Genomic DNA, 22,467 nt, shown 5'->3' with positions numbered 1-22,467 from the left:
AAATTGGTGTTCATTAGTAATTATTTTGTGACCCTTTTTCTTAATTTTTCCTTTTTCCCTCTCTGACTAAAGTACATTCCTTATTTTATTCCTCATAGAATTACATATGCAATTATTACATGTCATCCCTATAAATCTGTCTTATACAGAATGTCTTCTGTTCATGTATTCTGTTCACTCACTTGATATTCATTGTAATAGGGCTACAATTCAGGGATACAAACATTCACAAATTATACAATGTCTGCCTTAAAGGAGCTTATATCTGATAGGGTGAAAGGCACATTCCAAACAATTATACTATGTTGCATAATTTATATGATGCAACATCATTAGTATAGGAGAGATCAGAAATGTTGCATAAAAGCAGCATTATAGTTGGGCAGTAATAGAGTGAGGCCACACCAAACATAAAGAATAGGATAAAAAAGATGCAGGAAGTGGTAAAAATTATTATTTGCGTAAACATTCTCTCAAATGACCCAAAAAACATACTGCCACCACTTTGGCATTTTCCTTTTATTTCATTTTATATTTCATATCCTTTTCTCTGTTCAAATATAGACTCAAGTAAGTCTATAGGGTATGTTTGCAAACTAATGAGATTGTTTATTTCAAAAAGTGACTAAACATATGAATGCTTCTCTTCAAGATTGGGTCAAGAGACTTTGAAATAATATCCCAAGAGGTCTGCCATTTGTTGCCAGAAAAAAAAAAAAAACCAAAAACAAAAAAAAACCCAATTATTTGATGTGACTTCAAATTCAAAGTCAGAGAAATAGCCCATCATACTTTAACTTATAATCTTCAGGAACAACACAGGGAGCTAGGTAACTCAATGAAGAAAAAAAAAAGGAATTCATTAACTTGACCATGTAACTTTTATTGGTTGCCTTTATGTTTGGAGGTGGTGTTCAGTTGTTTCCCAATTAAAATATATACCCTAAGAATAAACACTCATTTAGGATTTGGTGAAGATTAAGAGTTAAGACTGTGAAGAAAATTCTGAAAAAGCAGCATTCCCAAAATACTTTAAATAATAGATACATCTCTAGAATAAGTGAAAAACTTCTCATGGTGACTATCGTTAAGACACCAACAAGTTTTTGATGTGGAAGTAGTTTTAAGTGGTTAGAGATTATGTTTGTTTAATTTACTTTATTTTCCTTGAGAGTTCAGTAAATATTAGTTGAGTAAATAAATAAATACAGCCATTGAAAAATTGAAATAAGCTAATTTTCCAAATAGATTTGCTGAAGAAACAATCTGACATATAGGAAATTGTGAGACAAGAATTATGTAAAGATCTACATTTACATTTATTGAATTATCTAAAGATAAGTTGTTGGCACAGTGAAAGAGTGATACATAGATGAGAGTATTGGCTTTAATCTGACAAACCTGGAGTTGTATCCTAGTTCTTTTATTTCTTAGTGGTATAAATTCTCCTAGTCATCCCACTCAGCCTTAGTTTCCTCAATAAACTAAGGCTATAAGCTATTCTTTTTCCTTTTTCCATACAAATAAAAAGGCAAGGAATGTACCAAGGTTTAGAAATACATCTACAGTAAAAACACCCACCATATCAAAAAGAAAAATTTAGACAGTGTTCCTCATGAACCTTCCCCAAATTATCTCAGAAATTGTACTTCTATACGTTTCTAAATCTTTGTGGAAAAAATACACAAACAAAAAATTGAAATGAAAAATAACAACGTTGGACACTGCTAAATGTGTGTTTTAGATATTAAATGAATTATCATACCAATGTACATACAATATCCTTTGGCAAAGCTTAGATTTAAAAGTTTCTAGCAGAGAGGTGCACGGGTGGCTCAGTTGGTTGAGCATCCGACTTCAGCTCAGATCATGATCTCACTACTCGTGGGTTCTAGCGCTGCATCAGGCTCTGTGCTGACAGCTCAGAGCCCAGAGTCTGCTTCAGGTTCTGTGTCTCCCTCTCCCCCTTCCCCTCCCTCACTTGTGCGCTCTCTCTCTCTCTCTATCTCTCAAAAATAAGCAGTAACAATTTTTTTAAAGTTTCTATCAGAGTACCCAGAGTTCATATTTTCCATGAAAAAAAATCAATATCAAATGTAAACAAAATTTAAAATTTAAATTGTAAATGCCTAAAATATATCTAACATATGAAATCTATCTAACTATATATACAGATTATAGGGTACAACAGTCCTAGGCAATCTTTATAATATTAAACATACTAAAAAGGATGTTAAATAGGCTGTTGCATGTATTTAGAGCTCTCCTGACTAGGCCATATGCTCTGCCTGGAGAATGGCTTTATCTTACTCATCTCACATTCTCAAGGTTTCAACTTGTCTATCAAATGAATGAACTCAAAGAAGTAGGACAGAATAATATTTTATGATAAGTACAAGTATTCTGCACTATTACACATCTGGTTGTTTTAGGGGATTTTTGATGTTTTACTCCAAGGACCTATACTCATTGAGTCAGAGACATTCCTTTCAGAGACTGCATCAAGACAAATGTAAAGATATAAATTGAGTTTCTGAATGAATTTGTAAAAACTTAGTATATAAGACAACAATTTGGAAGCCAAATTAATTTCACATTTCAAGACCCAATTTTCTAAGAGATAACATTTTTTTTAATTCTAAAAGCTTACCTGAAGATCCTAGTTAATAAAAGTAGGCCATATACATAGATTAGAAAGAACCATTACTCTACAAGCCACACAGGAAGTAGGATAATCAGTCTCAAGGAACTGCACAGCTTCTGCCAAGTTGGCACAAACCATTCCTGTGACATAATCAAGCTATCATTTACTGTACTTCCTCTGCACCTACGAGTTGCATTAGCAGTCTACATCATTACTTGGTAAAGGCATCCTGTCTTTCCCTGAGCAACAGATATTCAAGATCCAAGGTCAATAAAATATTGCCCATGGGTCAAATATAACACATTGTCTGATTTGATAAATAAAATTCTTATTGGAACATAGCTGTACCCACACATTAACATCTTTTCCATAGCTAATTTTGTGCTGCAACCGCAGAGTCACTTTGTATGGACTGCAAAGCCTAAAATATTTCTGACTATCTTGAAAAAATTTGACAACCACTGTTCCAGAGAATAAATTTGAATTGTAGATGTGGAGTTTCCCAGACCAGTCAATCTAGGCTCCATTTGAATGGCACGAATTTCTTTATGAAATAAGTGTGACAAGATAGAACTCTGCACATTCAAACATAAGTAATTACTAAGAAGGAAAGGGGTTTTATATAGAACCAGGGAGATGGAGTGGTAGTAGTTGAGAGGGGAAGAAACATAAGCAAAAGACAAAGGTAGAAAATATATATCAGGAAACAGAGTGCTCTAGAGTTTCAAGTAGATTACTTATTTTAAAAAAACTCAGAGGTTCAGTAAAATAAAGATTAAAAAGTCCCCCTTTAAAAAAATCAAATAAAAGATATAAAAGATGAATGGGAAGAAAAAAGTTAGGTGGATGAACACTAAATACAGAAATTGGAATATTCATTGTAAGAATAAAAGGCATATTAGAAACAAATAAAGGCTGCTACAGGTACATCCATAGGCATGGAGAATAGACTTAAGGAAACTCCTCAAAATGAATTAAGAGTCAAATATTTTAAAGTAATTCTGAGAAAAGGCTAACAGAAACAGAAGTCAGATAAAGGTGATACTACAAACTTAAAATTGGTGTACCCAGGCAAGAAAATAGAATTAATATAACATAAAACACTAAAATATTAATTAACAGAAGTTTTTCTCATACTCATACTTTCAAATAATAATAATACAGAAGGTTCAACACTAAAAAATACTGGCATAAAAATTCCTAGGGATTTCAAACAGTAGAAAAGGGGAAAAAATACTTCCCAGGATATTTAATGACCTCTAAAACAAAACTAAACTAAATTAAGAGGAAAAAGTACTCAATATCCAATTTTTGTACTCAATTATTTTGTATTTCAATTATAAAGGTCACAGGCAAATATTCTTATCCATAAGAGATCTGATGATCCCTACTGGGGAAGGAGGGGAACAGGTTACAGATCATGCACTTTGGCCAACCAAGAGGGAAAACAAAGTGAAGTCCTCACTAACAGAGAAGCCATGTTAAAGTATAGAAGTGAGCATAATTTAAACAAGCAACAAAGTTTAAAATCTATATGAAGTATGTTTAGGGAAAAACATAAATTCAAATTAAAAAATAACACAATTGGGAATTAAATGGGAGAAGACAGAAAGAGATAAAAGTATGAGAATGTTCTCATCTTTCATATCAGGAAGCAACTTAGGATGCCTTCTAAATATAAAATCCATAGCTGAAAAAAGGATAACGCCCCAACCTCTTCACATTTTCATATAACCCTCCTTATCTACTTTTAATGGGATCTTGCAGAAATTAATATTTCTTGCTATGAAGAGACATATATTGATGCCAGACAGTTGTATCTAGTTTCTAGAAATAGACTGAGATCAAATCCTAGTTCTATCACTTATGGTTCTATGACCTTGGCTAAGTTACTCTGTTATCTAATATAAAGCGCTTGGATATATGGCAGCACATCGAGAGAACTCAATATACATCTTCTTTCATTGCTATGATTATCATTCCTCTTAGAGTTGTATTATGTTACAACTGGTTTGTTGCAAATTACCTTATTAAGAATAATGTAAGTCTAGAGCCAATGGTATATGTTTAAATTGTTTTAACATCACTTTTTTTCTAGTACCAGTTTTCTATTGCTGCATAACAAATTACCCCAAAACTTAGTGGAAACAAATGTTTTATTTGCTTCTGATTCTGTGCATTTGCAATTTGAACCAGGCTTAGATGATCAGTTCCTTCGTTCATCTTGACTCAGGTCATTTTGCCACTACAGTCATCTATCAACTCAAGTCGGGAAGGATGGTCTAAGATGGCCTCACTCACATTCTGGCAGCAGGCAGCCTACAGCCAGAGCACTTTGGTTCTCCTATATGTAGTCTCTACAAAATGCTAGCTCCAACTTGTTCACATTATAAACTCAGAGTTCCAACTCCAGCCAAAGTAAGCCCAACATGCAAGTGCTAGTAAAGCCCTGTTTAGCATTTGCTAATGTTTCACTGGCCAAAGTAAGTCACATAGCTAAGTCCAGATTGATTAAAGAATGGATAAACACCACTTTTTGATGGCATAAGCAACAAAGTCAATTTGCAAAAGGTACAAGTAGAGAGAAGAGAAAAATACTGCCACCATCTTTGAAAATAATCTTCTACACTTGTCCAGTTAGAATTTCCCTCCCTGGATTTTGATTCTTGTGGAGAAAAACAAAGAGATCAAAAGGTTGGCCTCTCACTCAATTCTAAAGGCATTATGCCCTGGCTGTAACTACTACTGTAGTCATGGATTCTGGTTCCTGTTTTTAAGAACTGTTTTCATTCTTGCCCTTTTCCATCTCATTGCCAAGCACCCCGTTGTTCCTTGGAGCCCCTGAGCTCCTGAGCCTTGCCAGTATTTCTTCTTTATTTTATTTTATTTTATTTTATTTTATTTTATTTTATTTTATTTTATTTTTGTCTCTTAGGCAGCATCAGTTTTTGCAACTTGCAAACAAAGAACCCTAAAAAATACAACATTATAAATGTAAAACAATTGATGTCTTTCTATTCAACATAATAAATGTTGAGAATGTTATGTTACTTAAATTTAGACTTATATTTACAAATCTTTCTCATTCTCCTATATTTACATTGCTTTAATTATCTTTATATGTAATTTTTCAGGAAAAAACTCTTTTAAAGTACTTAAAACAAGATTGAAAACATTTTTATATCAACGTAATAAATTTCTAACTCAGTGTTTCTCAACCCTAAGCATTTTTAATGCTCTTTTTTCTTTTTTGAGATTATTTCCTTGCCTTTCCACATAAATTTTGAAGTCAGCTTGTTAATTTCTACTCCCCCCCCCAAAAAAAACAAGCTGCTATAATTCTGACTGGGATTATATTGATTCTATAAACTCATTTGGGGAGCACATGACATCTTAAATCATTGAGTTTTCCAATCTATGAACTTGGTATATCTCTTCAGTTATTTATATCTTATTTAATTTCTCTCTGGAAAAAGCTGATTTTTAAATATAGGCTTCCTATCCTGCAACAATGTTAAATTGAATTGATGCTGTTGTTTTAAGATCCCTTGGGATTTTTATATACACAATATGTTAAAGGTAAATAAATACATTTTAGCCTTTTCTAATTGTTTACCTTTAATTTCTTTTTCCTAACGTACCGTACTGGCTCGGAAACCCACTAATATTTTGAGTGTAAGTATTAAGGACATACATCTTCATCTATGCCCTAATGCTAACAGGAAAGTACTCAATATTTTACTAAGTACAATGTTAGTTATGGATTTTTTTTTTCATAGCTGCCTTTTGTCAGTTTAGAAGAGCTTCATTTTATTCCTAGCTCAGTGAGGGTCATTTATTTTTATCCTGAGTAACAGCTGAATTTTGACACATAATTTTTTACCTTTATTAAGACAATAATACAACTTCTTAATCTATCAATATAGTGTATAACATCAATTGGTTTTGTATTTTAGACCAACTTTTCATTATGAAATAAATCCCACTGGTCAAGATGTATTACCTTTTTAATATGTTACTGGAATCAATATTCAAATATTTTAGTAAGGATGTTTCCAACTATATTTATGGGAACATAGATCTATAATTTTTTTTAGATTTTGCTTTTCTGGTTTTGGTAGACTCATAAATGGAGTTTTAAAATGGTCTATCATTTATTTTCTGAGAGAATATGTAGAATTAGTTTTATTTCTTCCTTAAATGTTTGACAGCACTCACCAATAAAGCCATTTGGGCCTGGAGTTTTCTTTCAGAGAATATTTTTAATTAAAAACTCAATTTACTAAAAATTTCAATTTATTTCACTGATATACAGCTACCAAAAGTTTCTTTTTCATGTGTTATTTTTGGTGAGTTGTGTTTATTAAGGAATTTATCCATTTCATTTACATTGTCAAATTTGTTTGCAGAAAGTGAGTCATAATAGCTGTAGGCTTTGTAGTCATACCACGTTTTTACTCCTGATATTGTTAAGAGAATAAATAATATTCTCAGTATTTGTCTTAATTAGTCTTACTAATATTTTCACTTTAATATATAATTAACTCATAGTGTTGTGCAATTCATACCCCATCTTTCAAGACTTCTTAGCTTCTAAACTATTGTTACAACCTCTTTTGTAACTTATTAAATTCTAATTAAAATTTCCAGTGAAAATATGCAGACTTAAAATAACAGGCAGGCACTTGCATCTGAGAGATGAGAGACGACTCAAACAGACATGCCTGCACTGGCTAATTACTGGTACTTGCCACAAGCTTAATATTCTATAATAAAGAACTAGAACAATAGCAAATTATCTCCCCAACTTGGGCAATTACAAATTTTAGTGAATAAAATTTTCTTTAAATATGCACCAATTATGAACACTAAATCTGCAATTTATTGTGGATACAAATGAAATTTATTTTTCTAATTCTTAATATATAGGATAAAATGTAAAGACTATTTGAATAAAAACAAAATGTTAAACCATACTGCAACACCTAAGAAAAAAATGACACACCTTGAGAAGTTTATAGTTATGGAATAATTGTGAGAGGAAAAAATAAAGGATTCTATAACACACTAAACTAATGCTCTTCATAAATCATACAAAAAATTTCAACAACACAGAATGTAACCTAAGTACTTCTTTTGCAAATTATATCCCCTTTACATAAAATGTTTTCACTAAGCAAAAAGATAACAGTAATCACAGAACCGATCAAAAGAAGAGAAGTATTTTTTTCACAAATGATAATGCAAAATCATAACTTAAACTTTATATATTTTGCCAAAAAAAAGTAGACTATAATACACCTATCAGGATGGCTAAAATTGAAAACAAATTTTAAAAAGTGAAGACACCAAAAGTTGGTGAGGATGAAGAGAGACTAGATCAATCATATACAGTTAATAGAAATATAAAATAGGAGCCACTCTAAAAAATAGCTGGCAGTTTCTTTTAGCACTAATGAGTGTGTTATCACACTGACCAGCAATTTGCACTCTTAGACATATATCCCAGAGAAATAAAAACTTATTTTCAAGCAATAACTTGCACATAAATGTTCATATCATCTTTATTTATAGTAGCCCCAAACTGAAAACTACCTAAATGTCCATCGATGGGTGAGTAGTTAATTAAGTTGTAGCACATTCCTGTCATCCAATATCAGCGATAAAAAGGAAAGAATTATTGATACACGCAATAAGTTGGATGAATCTCAAGGAAATGATGCTGCATTGGGGGAAAAGCCAGTATTAAAAGGATACATTTTGCATAATTTCCCCCTTATATAACATTGGTAAAATAACATAATAATACAGATGAACCACAGAACAGTGGTCACCAGGAGTTAGGGTGTGCTTTAAAAGCCAAAGGAATCTTGTGAGACAGTACAGTTCAGTATCTTCATTGTGGTTAAGTATTACATGAAGCTACACATTTGATAAAACTGCAAAAAATTATACACACATATATACACACACAGGCAGGGACAATGTCTGCATAACCTGAAAAACTCAATGGCTATCCCAATATCAATATGCTGGTTTTGATACTGTACTGTACATTTATTGACAAAGCCCAGGTGAAGGGTACACAAAGATTTCCCTTTGTAACTTCCTGTGACTTTGCAATTATCTCAAAATTATAATTATAAGGTAGTTTCAATAAATTGGAATGTATTTTTTGCTGGAATCAAGGACAGATTTTAAATCTTACTTAACTAAGTATTTCAATAAATCTCAAACATTTTAAAAATAGACAAAAGTTCTTTTAAACCCTTAAATTGTATAATAAGAACACCTCAGATTTAGACACTGTATTCATTTCCTGAGAATTCTGTAACAAATTCCTTCAAATTTAATAGCTTCAAAGAGCATAAATGAATTCTTCAAAGATCTGGAAATCAGAGATACAAAGTAAGTTTCAATAAACCAAAATCAACTCATGGGAAGGTCCCTCCCTCAAGAGGATCTAGGAAACAATCTGTTCCCTGCCTTTTCTAGCTCTGGAAGCTGCCAGCATATCTTAACTTATAGTCACATCCCTCCCATCTCTACCTCCAGCCGCACACTGCCTCCTCCTCTTCTGTGTGTGTCTAATTACCTTTGACTCTGTCATAGAAGGACATTGTGGTGACATGTAGTGCCAATCTGGACATAACAAGATAATCTCTTCATTAGAGGATTATGTCTGCCAAGACTCTTTTTCCAAATATGGTGACATTCACAAGTACCAAGAATTAGTGGGTAGACACATTTTTTAGCTGACTACAGGCATATAATATTACACTTATTTATATATTTGTATTATCATGTCATGAAAAATGAATTCTTAGGCAAATGTTTTATTCATTACCAAGTTTTATTCATTATCATCATAAAATGTCAAGTATGATCTTTTTTAGTTATTTCCTATAGTATATTGTTTGCAAAAAGAATGTTTGCAATTCCTCCCAATGCTGCACATGTCTGCTACTCCTCCCATCAGGAAATGGAGTCTATTTCCCCTTGTCTTAATTCTGGGCTATACTTGAACTTTAATTTGAATTCTAGAAGTAATTGAACTTGCTTTGACCAGTAGAAAGCAGAAGTGACACTGCAAGTTCCAAGGCTAGGCTTGAAGAAGCTTGGCCATTTCTGCTTTCACTCTTTTGGAATTCAGGCACTGTATATAAAAGTCCATCTGCCCCACTAGACATCCCAGATGGAAAGAGGGAGAGAGGGGCACCTGGGTGGCTAACTCCGTTAAGAGTCCGATATCGGCGGGGCGCCTGGGTGGCTTAGTCGGTTAAGCGTCCGACTTTCCCTTAAGTCATGATCTCGCGGTTCGTGGGTTCGAGCCCCGCGTCGGGCTCTGTGCTGACTGTCAGCTCAGAGCCTGGAGCCTGTTTCAGTCTGTGACTCCCTCTCTCTCTGACCCTCCCCTGCTCACGCTGTCTCTCTCTCTCTCTCCTAGAAATAAATAAAACATTAAAAAAAAAATTTAAAAAAAAAAAGAGTCCAATATCGGCTCAGGTCATGATCTCACGGTTCGTGGGTTCGAGCCCCACATCAGGCTCTGTGCTGACAACTGGCTCAGAGCCTGAAGCCTGTCTTCAGATTCTGTCTTCTCTCTCTGACCCTTCCCTGCTCTCTCTCTCTCAAAAATAATAAACATTAAAAAAAAAAAAAAAGAAAGAGGGAGAGAAAGTCTAAGTCTGCCCATTTAAGATTGTTCTGCCCATTTAAGCTGAAGCCCTAGGCACAAGAACAAAGGCACTGACATTCTATCTCCAGTCCACATACCAACTGGAACAGATGAAGTATTCCTCTGAGCCCAACCAACACAAAGAATAAGAAGAAATAATGATTTATTACTGTTTTAAATTATAATACCAGAAAGGTAACAGAAGCTAAAGAGACCAAATAAACCATTGTTTCAAATCTGAAAAAAATAAAAATGATTGGGTGTGCATGGGGGGGGGGTTGCTATGTAAGCAACAAATAATTAAAACCTTTGCCTATGGGGAAGATAAATTCATTGAATTTAACGGGAAGCATAAATATTTAACTCTACTGAAATTTAAAATATTGTCCAAGGAACTGTTCACAAAGGGGCTAGACCTGTGTAAAATGGATGTGCCTTAGAATTTTAAACCCATGCAGTGATTGTATTTTAACCATAAGATAAATATTAACCTTGAAACACACATTTAGTTATTCTCATATCAAGTTCAATGTGGTCACCCTTATGTTTAAGGCAGCTATACACCAGAAATGAAACAGGGATTATTATAACAAAACATGTAGACATCAAAATGATCACAAGGGAAGAGTAGCAAAACACTGTACCATATAAATTAACAACTTAGATAAAATGGGCAAATTCCTTGAAAAACACATACTATCACAACTTACCCAATATCAAACAGATCATATAATAACAGCTCTAGATCTATTAAGGAACTGAAATGCATTATTTTAACATTCTCACGAAAGAACTCTCTAGGCCTTGCTGGATTCAACGGGAAATGCTACCAAACATTTAAAGAAAAATTAACACCAACTTTGCAGAATCTCTTCTAGACAACAGAAGATAATGGAACACTTCACAATTCATTTTATGAAGCGAGTATTACTCTGATACCAAAACCATAAGAAGATAATACCAGGAAAAAAACAATAACAAAAACTACAAGTGCATACCCCTCATGAATACAGATACAAAATTCCTCAACATAATATCATAAACAAAACTCACCAACAGATAATAAGAATTATACACCATGACCAAATGGCCTTTCTTCTAGGTATACAAGGCTGGTTCAATATTCAAAGATGAATAATATAACATACCATAATAAAGGCTAAAGAAAAAAGGCATATAACTATATTAATTGACGCAGAAAAAGCACTCAAAAAAATTCATTCAATATTCATTTGTAATTTAAAAATTGTCAAAAAATCCAAGTAGGAATAAAAGAAAACTTTCAACTTGATAAAAATCATCGGCCAAAAACATACAGTCGGTATACTTACCAATGAAAGACTGAATGCTTCTCCCTTAAGATCAGAGATAAGAATGCCCACTCTCATAAAAGTATGAGAGTGAACATTGTACTGAAAGTTCTGGATAATGCAATAAGACATGAAAAGGAAATATAACGCATATAGATTGGAAAGAAAGAAAGAAAAATTTCCATATTTGCAAATGTTCTGGTTGTCTATGTTGAAAATCCCAAGAAATCTACACAACATGGACAATACTTTTACTCTGAAAACTACAAAGTGCTAATGAAAAAAATAATAAAAGATCTAAATACATAAACAGACATACCTACCATGTCATGGTTTGGAAAATAACAGCAAATATGTAAATTCTCTCTAAATTGATACACAAGTTTAATGCAATTGCTATAAAATCCCAGAAAAAAAATTATAAATAAAAATTATGCTAAAATTTATATAAAAAGGCAGAAAAATAAAATAGCTACAATTTAGAAAAGAAGAATGAAGTGAGAGGAATCATTCTACCTGATTTGAGGACTTACTGTATACTTACTGTAATGAAGATTATATATACGAAGTTAGCAGAAGGACAGACACATAGATCAATGAAACAGAAGAGAGTACTCAAAAATAGGCACACACAAATACATCCAATTGACTTTTGACAAAGGTGCTAAAGCAATTTCAGTGGAGGAAGAATGTAGCCCTTTCAACAAATGGTTCTGGAACAAGTCGACATCTCTAGGTAAAAATATAACCTCAACCTAAAGCTCAAGCCTTATACAACACTTAACTCAAACTGGATCACAGACCTAAATGTAAAACATGAAACTATAAAAGTTTTTTTAAATAAATCATTGGAGAAAATCTTTGCAACCTAGAGCTAAGCAAAGAGCTCTTAGATATGACATCAAAAGCAAGATCCATCAAAGCAAAATTTGGTAAACTGGACTTCAAAACATAAAACTTTTGCTCTGTTAAAGAACCTAATAAGAGGATGAAAAAATAAGCTAAAGAACTGGAAGAAAAATATTTGCAGGCCACATATCTAGGAAGAGGCCTGTATTTAGAATCTATAAGAAATTCATAAAACTCCACAATGAAAAACAATTTTTAAATGGGTAAAAGACACACAGGGACATTTCACTGAATATGATATCTGGATGGCAAATGAGCACATGAAATGAGATTCAACATTATTAGCCAATAGGAAAATGCTAATTAAAACTACAATGAGATGTCACTGCATACCTGTCAAAATGACTAAAATATAGGGATGACAAAATTCTGGCAAGGATACAGAGAAATTGGATCATTCATACTTTGCTGGTGAGAATGTAAAAGGGTACAGTGCTCTGGTAGACTAAACAAGCAACTATCATATAACCCAGCAATTGCACTTCTGGGCATTTATGAGGGAGAAATGAGAATTTATCTTCCATAAAACTTATAAATGAGTATCCATAGCAGCTTTATTCATAATAACCTTAACCTGGAAACAACCCAGATATCATTTAATGGGTGAATGATTAAACAAACTTTGGTAAATCCATACCATGGAGTACTACTCAAAAATAAACAAACTAGTGATATACACAACAACTTGCATATGAATCTAAAGACAATTAGGCCAAGTGGAAAAAGCCAACTTCAAAATGTTGCATATTATAAGATTCCATTTTGATAACATTCTTGAAATGCAAAATAATAAATATGAAGATCAGAGTGATATGGTTGTAGTTATAAAGGATAAGACAACGATGGAACTGTTCTGTAACTTGACTTATCAATGTCAATATTTTGATTATGATGTTGTAAAACAGTTTTTCAAGATATTATATTTTCAGGAAATTAAGTGAAGAGCACACAGAGCTCTCTGTATTATTTTTTAACAACTACATGTGAATTTATAACCATCTCAAAATAAAAATTATTTAAAAACCCGTCAACTCAGGAAAATTTTTTTTTATTTTTATGCTTATAAAACTGGCTAAATTTAATGATTCCACTAAGTCTCATTTGCTGCTGTAATATAATTTTACTACTACTAATGTTGAAAGCAGAGACTTTCTTATAAATTCAGAAACTACAAAAATCATGGAGCCAAAATGCACATTGACTTTTAGACCTTACTCATTTGACAGCATCTGATGCCTGGATAGGCCCACCACCAACACTATAGGGCTTGAACTCATGACATGTCTACAAACTGAGCCAGCCAGACACCCCAACTACTGTCTTCACTTTAGAATATATTTAATCTATACTTGTAATAAGTAATACAGTTATATAGTATAAAAGGGCATAAAGTAAAAAGTATCTTCTCATTCATTCCCTCAGCATATCAGTCCCACCCTTACCTCCCTATAAGTCACCAAAGTCCTCCACAGGTATTGGTATATATTCAAGCTAATATGTGTGTTCTCCCATCCACCTAACCCATTTCATTTTTCATAACTGTCACCATATGTATAACTCTGCCTCTTGCATTTTCACTTAAGTCTTCAAAAACTTTTGATCTCATTACAATTGCTCGCTTTTTGTCTTTTATTTGTTTGTTTTGTTTTGTCTTAATAATTGTATGATAGACCATGGTATGAGTATATACTTAGGTCATTTCTGATAATTCGCTTCAATGTTCAAGCAACTGGTTTTGCGTATCTGGCATCTGCATATCTCTAGAGTAAATTCCTAGAAGTGGAACTACTTGATCAAAGGTTATGTGCTTCTACGATTTAGGTAAATACTGACAAGTGGCTCTTTATAAAAGTTGTCTCAACTTGTACTGTCACAAGCCTGTTTCCCTCTGCCTTCTTCAATACAGTGAGTAATTTTTTTTTTTATCTTTGTCAATCTGACAGGTGAAAAAGCTCCCAGTGTAAGCATTTCATTTAAAGATAACAATCAATGAATCTTCTGTGAAAAGATACCTTAGTGCATGAATCACAAGGAAATAATGTGACCTTCAAGACTGAAAACAGATCTCCAACAACTGATCCTGTGCATTTAAAACTACCCTGTAGCCCAGTGTCTGGGGCTTGTTATTCACAAAGAAATATGAGAAAATCACTATTGGTCAAAGTTAGTATTTAAGTAGGTAAATTCATTAAAAGTTTACCATATATGTCCAGAACAGTAGTTAGGACTTATTTTAAGCTACAAGGGAAACTGGAAATAAATATAAAGATTCCTGCCATGTAACTTTAAATGTTTTCTTGCAGGGCACCTGGGTGGCTCAGTCAGTTAAGCGTCAGACTCAGGCTTAGATCATGATCTCACAGTTCGTGAGTTCGAGCCCCATGTCCGGCTCTGTGCTGGCAGCTAGCTCAGAGCCTGGAGCCTGCTTCGGATTCTGTGTCTCCCTCTCTCTCTGACCCTCCCCTGTTCACGCTGTCTGTCTGTCTCTCGCTCTCTCTTTCAGAAATTAAAAAAAACCAAAAAACTAAAAATAAATGTTTTCCTGTATCAGACTATGCCCACAGGTTTCTGTTAATGCCATCTGCTCAGAAACCATTTTAATATTACTCTGCATGGAATATATTAATATATCCAAACATGCATATGTATGTAGTAATAAAGAGTTAACACACTACCCAAAAGAAGTAGAGAAGTAAATTGAGAAGTAAAAGTTTTCAGAGCTTTTGATAATCAGTAAGGTCTCTTTCAGGTCTATCATTCTAAGTTAATGACTTTTTAATTACCTGGGTAATAAACCCAGAGTTCAACACAATACACATATTTTTTACCTATTCATACACAAGTTTTATTTTATGACAGGACGACCAGTATTTTCTAACATGCACACAGCAAAATTTGAACTCTGATCGCTGGGTAAATTTATGATTACAAATATAATAGAGTTTTGGTTTTAGTAATTATTCTAACATATCTTAAGTTAATAATTGACAAGGCATTTCATTTGATTATTGGTATCTCAAATAGCTATTAGCCAATTTAAAAATTCTTCTACTATCTGCTATGATTTGAATGTTTGTGTCCTCCATTTCAAATTCCTGTGTTGAAATTCTAACCTGAAGGTAACCATATTAGGAGATGAGGCCTTTTACGGTAATAAAACTAACTCCAGAGAGCTAACTAGCTCCTTATAACATGTGACGACACAGTGAAAGTCACCATCTATGAACCAGAAGGCAGGCTCTCACCATACACAAAATCTGCTAGTGCCTTGAATTTCTCAGCCTCCAAAACTATGAGAAATAATTTTCTGTTATTTATAAAACACCCAGTGTATGGTGTTTTGCTATTAGCAGCCTCAACAAACCAATACAGTATTTCTTATTTATGTTATTATTTGAATGAAAGAGCACTTATTTTTTGGAAACAGGAATAAATATGTTTCTTAATGCCATTAAAATACTATCTGTTCAGTTAACATATATGGAAGTACAGAGTAATTCTTGAATCAAGAACACAACATACAATCAGAAAAAAAGATTTGTCAATATAAGAGACTGTCTTCCTTTCAAAATAGTGTTAATTGCTGCCTTCCTAAAAAAAAAAAATTACATGTTTCACCTGGATGAAAATGGCCAATGAATATATTTTACTCCAATAAATCAACATGTATCACTGATCATGTGGATACAAGGGTACGCACACAAAAATGAAATATGATTCTGATGATCGAATATGCCGAATATAAGGAGACAGGTACTCTTCAAGGAAAATCCATTGCATCAAGTACCTATTAAGCGCTTACTAGTAAGTCAAACCTAGTAAGAGGCGTCAAAGACAAACGTAGGTCTGCATCTGAACACTGTTGTTGTGGAAATGAAAGGAGGCAAGGTGGGGTACGAAGTTCTGTAAGGTTGCTTCCTTGGAGAATGACACTATCCTAAAGCAAACACTTTGTTTCTTGTTATCTCCGAAAAGCAACCAGGCATAAAAAGCTTTAAAAAAAAAAAAAAAAACCCTGGATGATGAGGCTCTTAAACGCAGTCCACAAAGCAAACCCTCCAGTCCCCTTCGGGTTTCTGGGTAGGGAACTATACAAACGGTGCCGACTAAGAAAGGCTGGGTCTACCTTTAAGGCCTGGAAGGTAACAACCCGACTGGGAGAAACGGACGCAGCCTCATTTGCATAAGCACCCAAACACTGCTGACGTCACCGCGCCAGAGTGCGGACCCCGCCCCGTCTTACTCCAACCTTTCCCTGGGCAGGATGGGGATGCAAACCGGGGAGAGCGCGAGACGCCACGGAGCGCGAGCCTGGGGGCTTCCCGCGCCCACACGCGGCCACGGCCCCTCCTCGACTCAACGGAAACGAATTCCCGCTCTGGCGGCCTCTGCGGCGGGAGGGGCACACCTGTCCCCGGGGTGTCCCGGCTCGGCGCTGCGATTCGCTCACAATGTCTAAGGCTCCTGTGCCTGTGTGTCAGGATCCGAAAGCCCCTCCCGGCCCAGGCCGGGCACACACAGGCCACGTGAATGGTGTGGAACCGGTCTGGGTGATCCCATTCCTCCCGCCCTCTCCTTGAAATCGCCGCACCACCGTCTCACCGCCACACTCTCAAATCCCGGGATGCGCAGCAACACGCCGGCCGTGCTTTCTTCCGTAGCCACGTGCCTGGTGCGGCCAAAGGCCCACGTTAGGACCAGTAATCGCAGGACGCCTCGGGCGAAAGGGGACGGGGGTCACGTGAAGCGCACACCGCCGGGGGCAATCGCGTTTGACGGTGGCCAGAAGCGACGAGCAGCGGAGGAGGAATGAGCCCGGCTCCTCTCCCCGCCCCACCGCCCACTCGCACCGGGATCGGCTCCTAACTCCCCTAGAACCTCGCAAGCGCGTCGCTGCGTCCCGACCCTACCAACTTTCGTCTCGGGTGTGCCCGGTCCGACTCCCCCCGCCCCCGCCCCCGCCCCCAGCACCGCCCGCCCCGATTTGACTCGGAAACGACTAGGATCTCGGGGATGCTGTAGGCGGTTTCCACGACGAGCAGGAAGGATGGCGGAACGTTTCAACCCATGTGCTTCCCCTACTCGCTGCTCTCGTCCCCCCCCCCCCCCCGGGCACAGGTGCAAGGCACAGCCTGAAAGGGTCGCCTGCTGAGCCCAACTTCACCCTCAAAAGCTTTAGAGCCGCCACCCCTCCCCTCCCCCAAGGACCCAGCCCAAGTCCTTCCCGGGATCCGTCCGTCAGGTCCGCTCGCGTCCCGGTCCCCGGGGAGGCCGCCCGAGCCCCGCCCTGCCTCACACCGTGCCCTTAGCCGTAGGAGCGTGTCATTACCGTACCCGTGTCTCCACCGGGCGCGTCTCCCTCCTTCCGCGTCCCGCAGCAGCAGCAGCGGCAGCGGCCAAACGGTCGGGTCCAGGCGGCTGCGACAGAGGCCGCGAAGGAGCGGTCCAGAGGGGAGCGGCTGCTGGGCTCGGGCGGGCCCTGCGGCTGGGCTGGGTCGGGGTGGGTCGCCGCCCTGGGCAGGCCGGCTGCGAGGGGCGCCCGAGCGCGGCTGCGGCTGCCGGGGCAGGAGCACGAGATGCGGGCGTGCGGCTGTGTGTGAGGGTGTGAGCGAGGGTGTGACGGAGGCGCCCACGTGCCCGGCCCGCCCGCGCTGCGGCCGCCGACCGGCTGCGAGGGAGCGGGGGAGGCTGCGGGCGCCGCGGGGGCGGGGAGCCTGGCCGCCCGGGGGGGGCGCCGCACCTCCCCGCGCCGCCGCTCCTTGACGCAGAGGCCGCTGCGGCTGCCCGGCCGCGTCCAGCCTGCGCCCCGGGGGGGTGGGGGGGGTAGTGGGGAGGGGGCAGGCGCGGCACCGACCGGGCCGGTACGCGCGCAAGCAAAGGCGAGCGGGTCCCCGCCCCCCGCCCCGCCATCCCAGCCCCCCTCAACCCATCCAACGCAAAGGACCCGCACCAGTTGCCCGCCCCGCGCCTTTGTCTCAACGCGGATAACAATAGAAACGGTCCTGCCTCCAACCCTCGAAGAGTCTCCTAGAGTCGGTGGCGGGACTAGAAGAAGTGGGTGACCCAAAGAAGCCTTTTCCCTAGCTGTACCTCCAAGCCTGTGCATTTACATCTCTTGCAAAAGAAAAGCAGTCTGGGCATTTGTTTCTCCACCAAATGTTGGCCTGATAGCGCTCAGGGGTTCCGGCCAGGTTAGGAAAGGCTGTTTCAGGGAGCTGGTCCTCACCCTGTGTGGATCCCTTAACGTCCGACTCTTCCTCCCGGGGTCTCCTTAAAACAGGAAGGCTGACTCACTTCTGTAGCAAACAAGACGTACATATAATTAAGCCACGTGGAGAATCTCTAAACTATACATCAATGAGCACAAAGCTTAGCTTTCATTTGAAAATGGCTGAATCTTCCCCTAAACAGGGCATATGCTCTAGAGATTAAATTGTATGTCCTTGAAACTTTCAAAACGGAAAGAAATGCAAAATAAGCCTAAAACCAATTATAGCGGAAAGGTTCAGTGACTTGATGAAGGGCATTTTTTCACTTCCAAACGATTAATGTTACTACTGAAAAATACCTTTGTGCACTTTTGGGCATTTCAACAATCCCTTAGATTTTGACGGTTTGTATCCAATTAAGACTGAATTAAATAACAAGGCCATTTCAGACAGGTTTTTCATACAGTGAGAAATCTCCTGGAAAGAAATCACAAGACCTACATTTCAGGTCAGAACACTGCTACTAATCCTTAGCTTTTAATGCAGCCAAGAGAGCTTTATCTTGGTCTCTTCCAATCTCATCTTTAAAGTATTTTTAAGTATTAAGTTAGATCTGATTCCCTAGATCCTCCTCCCCTGCCATGGGTAAATAAATACTCTGACAGATGTCCCACGGGGAAAAAATAAAAACAGGTCCAATAAACCTCTTATGAAACATCGTGTATAATTTGCTTTTTACTTCACATACTGGTGACAGGCAAATATTTCTGTTGATATATGTCATGTTTTATATTCTGAAATTGATATACAGTGGAAATAATACTAATAACAACTGAGAAGAATTAAAATAAGTGGAGCCATGTCCCCCATAATCAGGATTAGGCTTATCTGTGGGAAAGTTTTTGTATGCTTCCAAGAATGGTTTATAGCAGTACAAAGAAGGCCTAGTTGCCTACAAATATTCCCTCCTTACATTTTTTTCACTGACAATTGGCCCCTACCTCAAATACATGTGTAAAGCTACAAATCACAAAATATTTGTGGAGTGATACCCTCAAAACTGACTAATACTAATTCATGTCCTAAAGCCAATGAGAAATAAGAGAAAAGCAGCTGTTAAGTTTCCCACTAAGTACCTGGAGCTTTAAACTAGTACATTTAATCTTCTTAATTAATTAATGAGGTGATTTTAGAGATTAGATGGAGGTGATACTCAAGAGAAAAAAAATTTGTGAAAAGCCACACAGCTAGCTCGCTGTCAGAATGGAGATCTTAACCCAGATTCGGGTGGCTTCAGAGTTAATGTTTTTTAATGCTATCTTGTATGCCTTTAGTGAATGTATAAATTTTAACAGGAGGAAAGTGTAGAATTAACACAAGACCTAGGCACCTTTGAAAATAAGAAGTGGAGGGGTTCCCCGGGTGGCTCAGTCAGTTAAGCATCTGACTCTTGATTTTAGCTCAGGTCATGATTTCACAGTTGGTGAGTTTGCACCCTGAGTAGGACTCCATGTTGACACTGAGTAGCCTGCTTGGGGTTTACTCTCCCTTTCTCTCTGTCCCTCCCCTGCTTGTGTTTTCTCTCTATCTCTCTCTCTTTCAAAAATTAATTAATTAATTAATTTTTAAAAAGTGGACTCAAGTGGGGGGTGGGGATGGAAAGATCCCAAAGGAGAACCTAGAAACTGCAAAGAGGTAAAAAGTATCTATTTCTAAATTTTAACAATAAAGATCCTTCAATGATCTAAAGTCCACTTGCTAACATCTTTTAGCTAACAATTATTGAATGCTTGCTTTGTCACACAGGGAGAAAACTGACCACATGGTGGTTTGTGAGAGGAAGAGGCAGAAGGCAAAAAGCAGGATTTAGAAGATTTTAACCTACAAGTAAAGGAAGATTAGTCTTTTTGGCCACACTTCATTTAATTTAAGTATTGATTCGAAGTTAAGTGTGTACTTTTGCAATGTACAGAGTAATTTAAATGCCGTATTTTTCTTAATTCTTACACCAACCCTATGCAGTAGATATAGTTACTAGCCACACATGGCAAAAGAAAAAAAAATGAGACTTTGTCCATGTTTATAGTTAGAAGGCATCTATTAGATACTGTAAATAAAAATCCTTCCCTATCTAGATCACTGTCTGAATTTGATATCTACATTTAAGCACCAAATCCCTCAAAATGACAATATTATACAAAATATTGTATTTTGTGTACAAAGATAAGGGTGCCTGGGTGGCTCAGTTGGTTAAGTATCCAACTCTTGATTTCAGCTCAGGTCATGATCTCACAGTTCATGAGATCGAGGCCCACATCTGGTTCTGAGCTGACAGCATGGAGCCTGCTTGGGATTCTCTCTCTCTCTCTCTCTCTCTCTCTCTCTCTCTCTCTCCTCCCCTGCTCAAGCACTTGCACTCTCTCTTCTCTCTCAGCTCCTTCTGTCTCTCAAAAACAAATATTAAAAAAGAAAAAACTCTCAAAGATATAACACCAGTGTTCAGAAACACTATGCAAATATTTACCAAAAAAAAAAGATTTAAAAATTTCAGTACTAAAAGAAAACATTAAATCAATTCACACCATGATTTTCTGTTAATTCATTTTTTAAATTTGTTATATATGTAGTATGTTGTGGAAATTACTTTTTATTCCGATAAAAACTTAATGTATTATTTCCCATATTAAAAGTTATTTGATACATAGTTTCAAAATTTTTATGACACCAATGTTTACATAATCCCCAAATATCTAGTGAATATTCCATTTATCCTACATTTTCTTGACTGGTGTAGGGCTGAGAGTACAAGCAAGGTTACTAGATTAACTAATCTCTCTATAGGGAAAGGATGGGTTAACTAAAATGACAAATGTCAAAGCAATCAAATCAATTGGTATGATTTACAAACTCACAATATTGTTTTCAACAATTTCAACAATCATTTGAGGAAAATAGGACAAATAATTTGTTCTTTTGATTTTTATGAAAATAAATGCTTGCAATTTTTCTCTGACATCTTTCCTAACTCTTTATCTGTCTTCTTTATATTGTTTCTAAATGTTAATAGGTTTGGAGCTCTGTCCTTGGTCCTTATGGCTTTTTTTCCCCCTCAATACTCTCCCTAGGTGATTTCATTCAATTACTTTTTTTTTCATGTTCAATTTTAAAAATGGTGATATTAAAATACTTAATTTTCTGTAACGAAAAACTATAATTGTCACTGACCAAAGGAAATTAAGCCTAGAGACGACCAGTGTTCCAGGAAGAGAGCCAGAGTGACTGAAGTAGGCAAAAGGAGGCACTTGGGGGACTTAGACACAGCTATATTTCCAGCAGTATGAAAATATTTCAATATTCTTTCCACTGGTACAGCTGAGTAATGTGTGATAACTGAAAAACATTCTTCATGTTGAAGTGTGTTTTTGGCATATGCTATTTCTGATATTAATGAAATTTCATTACTAATATACTGAGTCAAATCATGAACTATTTCACCCAACAAATATTTATTGGTACTTATTATATAGTAGGCACAGTCATAGGTGCTTGAAATATATCAATAAACAAAGTAGATCTCTGCCTTCATAGAATTTATAACTAGTGGGGTGGGGCAAGGAAAGGCAAACAATTTACGGTAAACATAATAAATCAATTATATAATATGTTTAAAAGAGCTAAGTGCTATAAAATTTTTTAAAAAGATAAAGTAGGCTAAGG

General features: G+C 36.9%; 1 protein-coding gene and 1 pseudogene across 2 annotated transcripts in view; both read right to left on the bottom strand.

Annotated features, from left to right (window-relative positions):
- SLC6A15 (solute carrier family 6 member 15) overlaps nucleotides 1–17,995 on the bottom strand; it is a 43,389-nt gene extending 25,394 nt beyond the window's left edge. Inside the window, exon 1 of one of the 2 annotated variants that reach the window (XM_039253165.1) lies at nucleotides 17,876–17,995. The gene's annotated coding sequence lies outside the window, so the exon portion shown is untranslated. The remainder of the gene's footprint in view (nucleotides 1–17,875) is intronic. The other variant, XM_039253166.1, reaches the window with a different exon arrangement.
- LOC120245935 lies at nucleotides 17,847–18,451 on the bottom strand (annotated as a pseudogene).
- Nucleotides 18,452–22,467: the final 4,016 nt, after the last annotated feature.

This window comes from Hyaena hyaena, unplaced genomic scaffold (genome assembly GCF_003009895.1).
Source record: "Hyaena hyaena isolate Hyena2069 unplaced genomic scaffold, ASM300989v1 scaffold_442, whole genome shotgun sequence".
NCBI classification, from domain to species: domain Eukaryota; kingdom Metazoa; phylum Chordata; class Mammalia; order Carnivora; family Hyaenidae; genus Hyaena; species Hyaena hyaena.
The sequence above is the reverse complement of the archived record's forward strand: the minus strand, read 5'-3'. Positions and strand labels throughout refer to the sequence as shown.